General features: G+C 39.7%; 1 pseudogene; it reads right to left on the reverse strand.

The window, feature by feature from the left end:
- Window positions 1–11,004: 11,004 nt before the first annotated feature.
- On the reverse strand, window positions 11,005–12,673 carry LOC126080074 (TBC1 domain family member 12-like; annotated as a pseudogene).
- Window positions 12,674–14,219: the final 1,546 nt, after the last annotated feature.

Consider the following 14,219-nt stretch of genomic DNA (forward strand, 5'->3'; position numbering starts at 1 on the left):
AACCAATCTTATTTATTTTTTAGTTGGTTTGGTGTATTGAGCAATAAACTGCTTGAGAACAGGGAGCATCCAAAAAGGAGCTCATTCAAGTAGCGCAAGTACAACATTTTTAAAGGCAGTTAGGTGATTTCTAAAGGAGTCCTGGTGGTGCAGTGGTTAAGCACTCAGCTTCTAACTGAAAGGTCGGTGGTTAGAATCCAGAAGCTCTGGGGGAGAAAGACTTGGCAGTCTGCTTCCATAAAGATTACAGCCTAGGGTTTCCCATGGGGCAGTTCTACTTTGTCCTATAGAGTCACTATGAGTCTGAATCTACTCGACAGCAACAGGTTTAGGTCTCTTTTGTTTTCTTTTTTTTTGGTTTGGTTTTACGGGATTTCCAGTAGAGAAGTTACAGTGATTGGATCTTAGGTATGCTCTAACTGAAGGGCAAGCTTTCCAAAGTTGGGGACTTTCTGTCATTGGTTTCGTAGGAATACTTGTCTGGTGGGAATTGGTTTTTCTGGTATGGGGAGTCAGAAACATTCTTCAATGTCAGATTGTTTCACTTGGAAAATCTCTTCAGTTAGAACACTTTAAAAACTCCTTATTGTTCTGCCTGAGCCCTGGTGGCCCAGTGGTTAAGGGCTTGGCTGCTACCCAAAATGTTGGCAGTTTGAATCCATCAGTGGCTCCTTAGAAACCCTATGGGACAATTCTACTCTGTACTTTAGGACCGCTATGAGGTGAAATCGACTCAACGGCAACAGGTGTTTTATTGTTCTGTCAAGGTTTGTACCTGGTACAAATGGCCGTCTAGATTTGTTATTTTGGGAAAGGTCTGAATCTGGCACAAAAGGTCATTTTGTTCTTAACATTCCTCAGATTCCATAGCACTTTATAAAGTTTTATCTGTGTTTCTTCTTTTTTATCTTTTATAGTATATTCTATTTTTGTTGTTGTTAAGAATATACACAGCATGACATACACCAATTCAACAATTTCTACATGTAAAATACAGTAATATTGATTACATTCTTTGAGTTGTGCAACCATTCTCACCCTCCTTTTCCAAGTTGTTCCTCCCCCATTAACATAAACTCACTGCCCCCCCTAAGTTTCCTATCTAATCTTTCCAGTTGCTGTTCTCAATCTGATACTACATAGATAGATCCTAAAAGAGCACAAGGCTCAAGGAAGACACTCTTTACTAGTTAAACTAATCTATTGTTTTGTTTTAAAAGGACTTGAGGGAATATTGTTGGTTTAAGATTTAAAGATTATCTCAGGGCAATAATTTCAGAGGTTCATCCAGTCTCCATGCAGAAAGTCTGGTTTCCATGAGAAATCAATGCTCTATTCTGCATTTTCCTCCTTTTGATCAGAGTTCTCTTACAGAATCTTCAATCAAAATAGTCAGTAGTGCTAGCCTGGAACCATCCAGTTCTTCCAGTCTCACGGCAAAGGGGGCAGTTGTTGATGGAGGCAATAAGCCATACATACATTCTATTTCCTCCCTCTATTCCTGGCTCTACTTCTTCCTCTGTTGCTCCAGGGAAATAGAGACCAATTGTACTTTGGATGACCGCTTGCCAGCTTTCAAGACCCCAGGCACTACACCACAAACTAGGAGGTACAACAAAAGCACTATACATGTTATTAGGCCAATTGACTGGAAAGGCTGGTCAAACTATGACCCTAAACCTTTAAACCAAGGAACCAAATCCCATGAGGTGTTTGGTTGTACATAAGCAGCCTCAGCAGCTACTCTTTTGTGTGTGTGGGTATGTGTGTGTGTGTGTGTGTGTCTTATACATATATCTATGACACAGCTTTTGTCAATTCAACTTTTTACAATTGTATAACTTATTGACGGCAATTACATGAATTGGCTGTGCAACCCTACTCTTAATGCAATTTTCCATCACTGTGAATCAAAAGTCAGTACCCCATAAGCAATAAGCCCTCCCCTCCACAACTAATCTTCTTTTATTTTGCCTCCACCCCCACTTCCAGAGACAGTTTGAACCACCAAATCCTGGGCATTTGAGGGTTCCATGGTTTCATTCTGGTAGCTCTCTGCTTACCCCGCAGTGTTAGGGTTTTGCTTGCTTAGGTCTACTAATCAACAACCACCTATCTATTTTTCAGTTTCCAAAATTTTGTCATCTTCTGTTTTTCTCACCTCTTTGAGGACTTATGCCTTTTAAAAGATTATTTTTACTGTAAAAAAATTATTTCACTGTAGTTTTTATGGGGTTTAACAAAAGAACAGAATTTTATGCCAGTGTTCAAAGTGCTCTTTTTAATGGGAAAGCCCTAGGCCTCTGCTTAGTTTTTCTATTGAATTGTCCAGCACTGGATGGGCCACTTAGGCAACGAGATTTAGGCCTTTAAGGGAACAAATACTACCCGTGCTTGTGTGGCTACAATTTTGCTATCAGAAACCACAATGCATTCATGACGTAATTAATTCTTTCATAGTAACAATTATAAAAAGTTATTTTAAGCAGAGAGCACCTGCAGGCAAGCCGCTCCCTGGGATGGGTCCTGGGTCCCGCCTGCCTGGTCCTGGGTGTTGCCAGACTGCCTCCCAGTGAGTTATCTCAAGGACAGGGCCTGAAGGAGGGCCCGACCGGGAGCCAGTTCAGGAGGAGATGCAGGATGCAAGGTCCTGCCCACACCTGAAACCCGAAACTTGGGCTTACCGCTGGGATAACCTTTCGTTCGCTAGCCCCAGGGACGGCCATGCCCGTGCACTGCTTGGGTGGTACAGCCTCGCCTTCACTTCGCCCCCACCCCTGCACCCTGGCCAACACAAGCACCCACCGGGGCATGGCCTGTGAAGCCCCAGCATTCCTCCGAGCTTTGAACTTCAGTGCCTGCGAACTAGAAACTGCTGAGTGGAGGAAAACAGGCTGATGCAGAGATGTGTCCAGGCTGAAATGGGCTTTCTCGGAGGGAGGCAGGAGAGAGGGGAGGAGGACCTGCAAAGAAGAGTAGCTGGGCCAGGAGGAGGGTGAACAGCTAGGGAGAAGCCAGCCAGGTGAATGAATGGGATGTAAAGAGAGGACAGTGAGAGGAAGTGGACCAGGATGGGGTAAGGGGTAAGAAAGGGGAAGCCAAAAAGGGATTGGAACGTTATCTTGGGGTGAAGAAAGGATTTAGGATGAGAGCCAGTGTGGTGACTTACCCTAGCAAGGAGGGCCCCTTACCATAGCCAGGAAAGATAGGTGTTGCTGTGGAGTTGGGCTGCCTGGGTAACCCGTGATTCTAACATGCTTTGATGACCAGACAGGGTTCTCCCTGAGCAGGACCCAGCAGACACTGCTGTAGTATGTTGGATTTAGAAGTGATCTGGCAAAATGCAAATAACTAGTAATTTTACCTCCTAATGTAATGGAAACCCTGCTGGTGTACTGGTTAAGTGCTATGGCTGCTAACCAAGAGGTCGGCAGTTCAAATCCACCAGGCACTCTTTGGAGACTCTATGGGGCGGTTCTACTCTGTCCCATAGGGTCGCTATGAGTCCGACTCCAGGGCAGTAGGTGTTTTTTTAGTCATGTAATGCAGGGACCAGATAAGAACAAGAGAGAGAAAGCGCTTTGAAAGGGTTAAGTATTACAGGACTAACCCCCCCCCCCAAAAAAAAAAAAACAACCAAGTATAGGGTCGATATAACTGGACAGCAACGGGTTTGGGTTTTTGGGTTTTTTGTTTGTTTCTGGGTAGTCATGTAATACTTAACCCTTTCAAAGCACTTTCACTTGCTCTAATCTGGTCCCTGCAGCAACACCAGTAATGTAATGAGGTAATCCTATTATCCCCATTTTACAAAGCAGTTAAGACTTAGGTGAAATAACTTTTCCAGAGTCAAAAACAAAACAAACAAACCCATTGCCATTGAGACAGGTGGAGACCCCATATATTACAGAGTAGAGCTGCGCCATTGGGTATTCTTGACTGTAATCTTTAGGAAAGCAGATCACCAGGCCTTTCTTCTGCAGACATCACTGGGCCGATTTGAACCACTGACCTTTAGGCTGGCTAGGTTCAAAGCACCAACCTTTAGGTTAAGAGTTGAGCGCAGTTTGCGCCACCCAGGGACCTTGAATGAAGGAACGAACAATCACACCGTATTTGAGAGCTTTTCTTTTTTTTATTACTGTGTCACATAATTTCTTTGAAACTCAGGCTCCTAATTTACAAAATGGAGATGACAAAAGCTACTTTACAGAGACAATTGTAGGGATAAAATTTGATTCGAGTTGGAGATAAAGCACCTATTAGCTTAGATGCTTTGGAATATATCCGGTGCTCTTGGTCTACGCAGATTCTCTCCCAAATTTGGATTTCTGGTCTGTTCTATGTAAGTTTACTCTCTAATGTGGGTGTTGAGGAAACCCTGGTGGCATAGCGGTTAAGAGCTACAGCTGCTAACCAAAAGGTCACAGTTCAAATCCACCAGGCGCTCCTTGGAAGCTCTACGGGGCAGTTCTGCTCTGTCCTATAGGGTCACTATGAGTTGGAATCAACTTGACAGCCACAGGTTTGGTTTTTTTGATGGGTTGAAGACCAGGCTTTCTTCTGAGCTCCAAACATCTATCTTGAAATACTTCCATATGTAAAACATGTTTCTTTCCTTCCCTTATAAAGGGCTGGGGGCATCAGAAAAAAAAAAAAAAAAGTCCTTTGTAATAGCACCTGTGCAGTCATTGGGAGAAAAAAGTGAGTCAACAAACACACAGCTTAGAGTGCACCTGATAATTCCCTGACCTAAAGTGTACTCAGCAGTGTTTTCCTGATTTCCCTCATGATAAGAACTACCTGGAAAAAAAAACAATTTTTTTTTTTTCCTGGAGCACTTGTTAATAATACAATTTTTGGTTCTCTTCCCCTGGACAGCTTGATTTTCAGGTTTAGGGTAGAATCCAAGAATTTGACTTTTTAACAAACACCCAGGTGATTCTTACCTTCATGGAAGATTGGGAATATGGCTAAGAGGTGAGGATTACAAAATTGCCAAACCACTGATGAATTTGAGTGGACAAATATTCCATTCCCCACTATAGGAAAGGAGAGGAGAAATTGCAGGTAAGAGGCTGGATCTGCCAGGATGAATATACCATGATCCATGTTTAGACAAGTTCATTATCTTAAGATACAGGTATACATAAAATATTTTAAAGCAAGTCTTTATACTTTCAAATGGAGTCAAATATTGTTTATTAGGAACCCATAACCCTACCTGAAGTGTTCAAATTTCCCAACAAATTTTGCTTTTTGCTTCCCAAAATCAAATCCTAAATCAAAATAAAACTTTCAGGATATCTGCAAACCTAAAACTTTCTTGAAGGTTTCCCAGAGGGGCCCTGGCAAATCACTAAGATTTGTTCTTTCACCTTATAAAAAAGAGGAAAAAATAGGTTTTATTTGTTACTATTAATGAGTTTCATGGGAAAAGTGGTTAAATCAAAAGATATGTCCATCCTCCCCTAGGTTAAATGTGCATAGGTAAAATATTATTAATGTAAATATTTTAGAAATTGAATATTTCATTGGAAGGTCTTAGAGATTTGTCACTGTTTCTATTTATCAGAGTCCTGACAGTGCTTTGCCTGATGCTAGGCTACAATAGTATAGTGTTATCAGTAACAGTTTTAGGTGTTGTTTAAAACGTTTACTTAGTTGGAACCTTACTTTTTAGATTCTAATCTAGCATCTTCTTGGCCAATGGAGATGCACATTAGACTTATCTATGGAGTTTTATTAAATATAAATTTTTAGGACCTACTCCAAGCCTCTGATATTCTTAATACAGTCTTGATACATTCTTATTAAGGGCTTGGTGCATTCTTGGTATGTCTCAAGAATTTTATGTTATAGCTTAAGAAATTTTCCTCTGTAAAACTGCGTTCATCCATTTTTATAAATCAGATGTCTTCTTTGAAAATGGCCTTAATAATTTTACTTATAGACATTTTGTCTAAAGCTTTGTGTATGTGTGAATTAGCTTAAAACAACCAAATTTCCTTGATGCATTACCCTTGTTATGAACTCTCATCTGAACTTTCATTTAAAAAAAAAAATTAATAGTAATAAATTATCCACAACCATGTTAAGTCTCTGGCATCTACAGATATTTTTTGCATTACCCTGATGCGTCCTTGAAGGCTCTTCAATCTACTACAGGCCAGAGTTCTTGTCTTCAACAAAGAATAGCCCATGGAAAAAGGACTGTACTGGGTATTTCAAAACTGTTGACGCTTCACTCTCAGAGGTCACCTTTCAGCCAATTGACAGATTGGCTTATTAAATAAACGATATCACTGTGAGTACTGTGTTCCTTTAAATAATCATCTATATGAGACCAATCGGTCAACACTTGCCCTAAAGCAAAAATGAGAAGGCAAGGGAAGGCAGGAAAGCTAGGTTAATGGAAACAGAACAACCAGAATGGAAATAATGGGAATGCTGACACATTATGAAAAATGTAGCCAATACCACTGAACAATATGTATACCCATTGCGGTTGAGTCGATTCCAACTCATAGCAACCCTATAGGACAGAATAGAACTGCACCAGGAGCGGCCAGTGGATTCAAACTGCCAACCTTTTGAACAGCAGCCAAGCTTTTAACCACTATGCCACGAGGGCTCCGAACAATATGTACAGAAATTGTTAACTGGGAACCTAATTTGCTATGTAAACTTTCACCAAAAACACAATAAATATTATTTTAAAAAGAAAGAAAAAAAAACTTTTGATACTTCAAAGATAAATCTTGGGTACAGGCTTCTGATGACATTGCTTAAACAACTTTAAGACTGTGCCAGTGGGCTGATTCAGGATTTCCAGAACTCTTTTTAGTGAAGAAGCAGATGTGTTCTTGATATTCCTAACCCAAGGGCCAGCAGAACAAGAGTTAATTACATAGGACTGAATGGATTAATGAGAGATGATTGTAGCTAGCTATTTGTCTGTAATATTGTTGATGCCGTTTTAATGTTCTATTTTCTGGATGCATAATGAAGCACTTTCTCTTGCTTATTATCTATAACCCATAACAATTTAGTAGATTCTGCTTTCATAAACTTAAACATTTTCAGATGAGATCTTGTTCTCTCTGTATGGCCCTCTTCCTGCCAAATACAGAAACTCTTATTAAGTCTTCTTACTTTCATGGCAATACAGTTTATTTGAATAGGTTCAATAAAAATCTGCCCACATTTTTACTAGATATAATTGGAAAAATTTGTTATGTAGTTTTTGTCAAGAATGCCATATTTGAGAATGATGTTTATTTAATTGGGTATGAGCAGCCACTATTTTTTTTCCAAAACTATCCGGAAACCCTGGTGGCGTAGTAGTTAAGCGCTATGGTTGCTAACCAAAGGGTTGGCAGTTCAAATCCACCAGGCGCTCCTTGGAAACTCTATGGGGCAGTTCTACTTTGTCCTATAGGGTCGCTATGAGTCAGAATCGACTCGACGGCACTGGGTTTGGTTTTTGGTTTGGTTATTTTAAAATACTATCAAATTCAATTGTTATGGAGTAGGAACTAGTCATTTAAATGTTTTCCTTTGTAAAATGACTCCCCTACAAAATGCTTTTTAAATAATACCGAATGGTTGGAAACCCTGGTGGCATAGTGGTTAAGTGCTATGACTGCTAACCAAAGGATCGGCAGTTCAAATCCACCAGGCGCTCCTTGGAAACTCAATGGGGCAGTTTTACTCTGTCCTATAGGGTCGCTGTACGTCAAAATCGACTTGATGGCAATGGGTTTGGTTTTTGTAGTTTTGGTACAAACAGTTGGCACTTAACTACTAACGTAATGGTTGGCAGTTCGAACCCACCCAATGGTATCACAGAAGAAAGACCTGGCCATCCGCTAAAGATTACGGCCAAGAAAACCTTATGGAGCAGTTCTACTCTGTAACACATGGGGTTGCCAAGGATCAAAATCAACTCTGCAGCAATGGGTTTGGTTTTTTGTTTTGTTTTTCGTCATTTCATTTACTTCAGCCATGAAGTTCAGAATCAGTAGTTTCCCATCTCTTGATCTTTTGAATTTTTCCAAATTTCATCCATGCTTTCCATACAGGAAACGAAAAACTGTTAAAAAAAAAAAAAAAAGATTTGTTTACATTTAAATTAGTCTACTAATTGTAAAGATTAACTTTTCAGAGTGGTACTATCTTTCTGTCTCCTCCTTTAATATCCTTCATTTCAGACAAAAAGACCTAAATCCAACGAAGAAGTAAAAGTATCTCTATTTGCAGATGACATGATCTTATACACAGAAAACCCTAAGGAATCCTCCAGAAAACTACTGAAACTAACAGAAGAATTCATCAGAGTATCGGGATACAAGATAAACATACAAAAATCAGTTGGATTCCTCTACACCAACAAAAAGAACATTGAAGAGGAAATCACCAAATCAATACGATTTACAGTAGCCCCCAAGAAGATAAAATACATAGGAATAAATCTTACCAGAGACATAAAAGACCTATACAAAGAAAACTACATTACGCTTCCGCAAGAAACCAAAAGAGACCTACATAAGTGGAAAAACATACCTTGCTCATGAATAGGAATACTTAACATTGTAAAAATATCTATTCTACCAAAAGCTATCTACAGATTTAATGCAATTCCGATCCAAATTCCAACGACATTTTTTAATGAGATGGAGAAACAAATCACCAACTTCATATGGAAGGGAATGAGGCCCCAGATAAGTAAAGCATTACTGAAAAAGAACAAAGCGGGAAGACTTACTCTACCTGATTTTAGAAACTATTATACCACCACAGTAGTCAAAACAGCCTGGTACTGGTGCAGCAACAGATACATAAACCAATGGAACAGAATTGAGAATCCAGACATAAATCTATCCAGAAATGAGCAGTTGATATTTGACAAAGTCCCCAAAACAGTTAAATGGGGAAAAGACAGTCTTTTTAACAAACGATACTAGCATAACTGTCTATCCATCAACAAAAAAATGAAACAAGACCCATACCTCACTCCATGCACAAAAACTAACTCAAAATGGATCAAAGACCTAAATATAAAATCTAAAACGATAAAGGTCATGGAATTAAATATAGGGACAACACTAGGAGCCCTAATACATGGCATAAACAGTATATAAAACATTACTAACAATGCAGAAGAGAAACTAGATAACTGGGAACTCCTAAAAATCAAACACCTTTGCTCATCCAAAGACTTCACCAAAAGAGTAAAAAGATTACCTACAGACTGGGAAAAAGTTTTTAGCTAGGAATTTCTGATCAGTGACTGATCTCTAAAATCTACATGATACTGCAAAAACTCAACTGCAAAAAGACAAATAACCCAATTAAAAAATGGGCAAAGGATATGAACAAACACTTCACTAAAGAAGACATTCAGGTAGTTAACAGATACATGAGGAAATGCTCATAATCATTAGTCATTAGAGAAATGCAAATCAAAACTACAAAGAGATTCCATCTAACTCCAACAAAAAAGAAAAGACTTTTTTCACAAGGCTGGCATTAATCCAAAAAACACAAAATAATAAATGCTGAGGTTGTGGAAAGACTGGAACACTTATACACTGCTGGTGGGAATGTAAAATGGTACAACCACTTTGGAAATTGACTTGGCGCTTCCTTTAAAAACTAGAAATAGAACTACCATACAATCCTGCAATCCCACTGTTTGAAACATATCCTAGAGAATTAAGAGCCTTTACACGAACAGATATATACACACCCATGTTTGTTGCAACACTGTTTACAGTAACAAAAAGATGGAAGCAACCAAGGTGCCCATTAACAGATGAATGGAAAAATACATTATGATATATTCACACAATGGAATAGTATGCATCGACAAAGAACAAGGATGAATCTGTGAAACATTTCATAACATGGAGGAATCTGGAAGGCATTATGCTGAGTGAAATTAGTTGCAAAAGGGCAAATATTGTATGAGACCACTATTATAAAAAAAAACTATTATAAGAACTTGAAAAATAGTTTAAACAGAGAAGAAAATATTCTTTGATGGTTATGAGAGTGGGGAGGGAAGGAGAGAAGTTTTCACTAATTAGATAGAGGATAAGAACTTTTTTAGGTGATGGGAAAGACAACACAAAATTCAGGCGAGATCAGCACAACTGGATTAAACCAAAAGCAAAGAAGTTTCCTGAATAAATTAAACGCTTCGAAGGCCAGCGTAGCAGTGGCGGGGGTCTGGGGACCATGGCTTCAGGGGACATCTAAGTTAATTGACATAATAAAATCGATTGAGAAAACATTCTGCATCCCACTTTGGAGAGTGGTGTCTGGGGTCTTAAACGCTAGCAAGCAGCCATCTAAGATGCATCAATTGGTCTCAACCTACCTGGAGCAAAGGAGAATGAAGACCACCAAAGACACAAGGTAATTATGAGCCCAAGAGACAGAAAGGGGCACATGAACCAGAGACTACAGCAGCCTGAGACCAGAAGAACTAGATGGTACCCGGCTACAACCAATGACTGCCCTAACAGGGAACACAACAGAGATCCCCTGAGGGAGCAGGAGAGCAGTGGGATGCAGACCTCAAATTCCTGTAAAAAGACCAGACTTAATAGTCTGACTGACACTAGAAGGACCCTGGAGATCATGGTCCCCAGACCTTCTGTTAGCCCAAGATAGGAACCATTCCCAAAGCCAACTCTTCAGACAGGGATTGGACTGGACTATGGGATAGAAAATGGTACTGGTGAAGAATGAGCTTCTTGGATCGAGTAGACACATGAGACTACGTGGGGCAGCTCCTTTCTGGAGGAGAGAAGAGAGGGCAGAGGGGGTCAGAAGCTGGCCAAATGGACACGAAAATAGAGGGTGGAGAGAAGGAGTGTGCTGTCTCATCGGGGGGACAGCAACTAGGAGTATAAAGCAAGGTGTATATAAATTTTTGTGTGAGAGACTTGATTTGTAAACTTTCACTTAATGCACAATAAAAATGTTAAAAAAGACCTAAATCCATTTTTTGATGCTCTTCTGTATCTCAATGGCTGCAATACAGCTGAACACCTTTACTGATGTGATATCCTGTGATAATTTAGTTAGCATTTGTGCTATATGACTAAAGTTCAACTGTAGGAAAATACTTTCATATAATTGGAAGATTCCTAGTCCAGTTCTAAATAAAAATTCCCATTCATCTCTATGTCTCACATATTTTGGACATGTTATTAGGATCAGTCCCTGGAGAAGGACATCATGCTTGGTAAAGTAGAGGGTTATCGAAAAAGAGGAAGACCATCAACCAAATGGATTGACACAGTCACTGCAACAATGGGCTCAACCATAACAACGATTGTGAGGATGATGCAAGACCAAGCAGTGTTTCATTCTGTTGTACATAGGGTCGCTATGAGTCGGAACCCACTTGATGCCATCTAACAACAACAACAACTCAACAAAATACACCCCAGACTGGATAGGCTAGACCAAGAAGTGTGAAGTTCCAGTTTATCAAGTCTCTGTCTAGTGTAGACTATGAGACTGAATAAGAAGAAATGGTTCGGAGAGATTTTCTTCAAAGAGGACTTCAATTATTTCATCTTGTTGCTGTGATCCACACAGAAAAAGACATGGCTTATTTGTAAAATTGAAAATACAATGACGGCATCTGCCTCTTCCAAATCAAGAATGAATATTGCCGCGATGAAGGACATCCCTGGGACATAAACAATATCGGGTCTGTAACATGAATTTGCTCCTAAGACACTATGTAAAACATGATGTAGAGAGACAGAAATGCATAGGATATGTCCAGCTTAATGCCAGGCTAGCCTCTAGATCATCAACAGATACACTTACCATATACACATCATAGAGAATGATATGTTCAGAGAGAACTTATTTCACCAAAACTTTTCCATTCTTCTCTTGCTCTTGAGAGGAATATTTCATAAGGTTGCAGGAGTGATATTTAGTTCATTTCCTACAGTTAGACTCCAAATTTTACCACTAATACTAGGTGGCAATCCTTGCACCATAATTCTTGAATTTTCTTGACTAACCATTACTACACAATTGGGCAATATTTCACTGGTCCAAACTACAATTGCACTTGCAGTATTTTCTTCCTGCTTAATTATTTTTTTTTTTTTCCTTTTTATAAATGTACTGCTTTAATGTCTCCATTTTGAAACTCAGCCACCGTTTCATCAAGTTCTTGTCGGTAACGTAAAGCCTCTTCCACAGATTTGGCAGGACGGTTTCTTGGAGTAGGCAAAGATTCTTAAACAGGGCACAAAAGAAGTAGTCATATACGATGGCCCATACTCAAGAATCAGAACAGTGGTAGAAAGTAGCTCAAAGTCAAGATCCTTATGTCTTGAAGATTGAAGTGGTGGTTTACAGGTCCTCCCTGTTTATGCTTCATATTTCTGCTTAATGATTTTGGTAGTTTTCTGAAGATTCTCTCTAGGAAGGACTTTACCAAAGTTCCTTTGTCATTTTTAGAAATGATTTCTGACAACCAGAGGCAGGTGGTTGGAGTGCTCTGGAGGTGGTTCACCTACAACAATTTCACGTTAATGTGGAAGAAGCTGCCCCGCCTCTCCTCAGCCCTCTCCGCTTTCAGCGCATCATTTCCAGGTTCCTCCTTGGCTCAGGAGTGGTTGAAGAACTCCATGCTGGCTCAGGAAGCTGTAGTAGCCTGACCAGCCACTTTTAAGGAACTAAGATTGACTTTATGGAGCCAATACTGACAAAGCCCTCTCAGGAAAACTGGACTGGTACCTGGCATACAGGGTTACTTCCACTGAAGACCAGGGACCTTGAGATGTTTTGAAACCCTCAAAAAAAGAAAATTGCCCCAAATGGATGGGATACTGCAGGTGAAATCTGGTGGAGAGAGCTTCTTGGGCTTAACTTCCTAGCCTCCGCAGAGCAAATAATAGAGGCTCTTTGAAGTCCTATCTGAGATTCTTTATGAAAACTTCCAGCAGAACAAACAAAAGAAGGCTTTTATGGTAAATTAGCATTCTTACTGCACCTATGTAAATAATCAGACCAAATCTAATAAGTCTAGATTTACTCTGCGGTCAAGAATAATCTTTGGAATTATTTTTTATCAAAAAGGGGAGACTTTTTTTTTTTACAGGGAAAAATTTGTGTTTTCATGGAAAATTATCCACCGTCACTCTAGAGCCCACCAGAGCTAAGATTCTGATTCTGTGAGAGCTATTTTACAACTCTGTAAATTGTAAATAACTGATAAACACTTCTTGTCTATAGACACGTAAATGAATGCTGTCCAGTTGAGAGAGAACCGAAAAACCAGTTTGGCTCCATTTGCATGTTCATGTCAGTATTCCTGATCTATAAATGTGTCTGTTGTTTGGATTTTCCTTTGACCTGGTTGTAATACAGACCCCTGGTGGCACAGTAGTTAAGAACTTGGCTGTTAACCACAAGGTTGACAGTTTGAATTCACCAGTCACTCTTTGGAAACCCTATAAGGCAGTTCTACTCTGTTTTCTGAGATCGATGAGTTGAAATCGACTCAACAGGCATGAATGAGTTGAATAAAATCTTTAACACATGTTTATTTTTACATCTGTATGAGTGTCATGATTTTAGCTGTTTTTAAAATTTATCTTTTAATGCCAACTTGAAACTAAAACACTATTTAATCTCTAATCCTATGAGCCCTGACCTGAGTCTTTGCTTCCATCCCAGAAGGCCTAGAGACTTTCAGACAAGAGTGTCAGGACGCTTGTAAGGTAGCCCTGTTTGATGACCTTCCAAGAAAACTACCACAGGAGCTTTCTAGAGGCTTCATGGTGGCAGCCCTTTTCGGAAGCCACTTGAAAATTTTTCTCTGTTCTACTGATTGAGATGTTCTGAGACTTCTTGGCGGACATTGTCCTGGTCATTTGGCTCCCCTTAAAGATTGGTGGTAAAGATCCACATAAACCCCAAAAGTACGCTTCGGGGGGAAATACAAGTTTAAGGCGCTCATATTCTGCTCTTACCAACAAGAGTGAGATAATACGGAAGCACTGCCAGGTGGGGCTTTATCAGTTTGTTTAAATCAAAGCCACCCAGGAAGCAGTGCCTGACAGATCCTTTCCCCCTTGGCAAGTATGGAATGTAGATTGATAACTGTGGACAAAATAGCACAATCTTTGGATAGAAGAGGAGGCACCACCACAGGAGTGATAAGAAGTAGATGT

The sequence above is a fragment of the Elephas maximus genome, chromosome 7 (genome assembly GCF_024166365.1).
Source record: "Elephas maximus indicus isolate mEleMax1 chromosome 7, mEleMax1 primary haplotype, whole genome shotgun sequence".
Lineage (NCBI taxonomy): Eukaryota > Metazoa > Chordata > Mammalia > Proboscidea > Elephantidae > Elephas > Elephas maximus.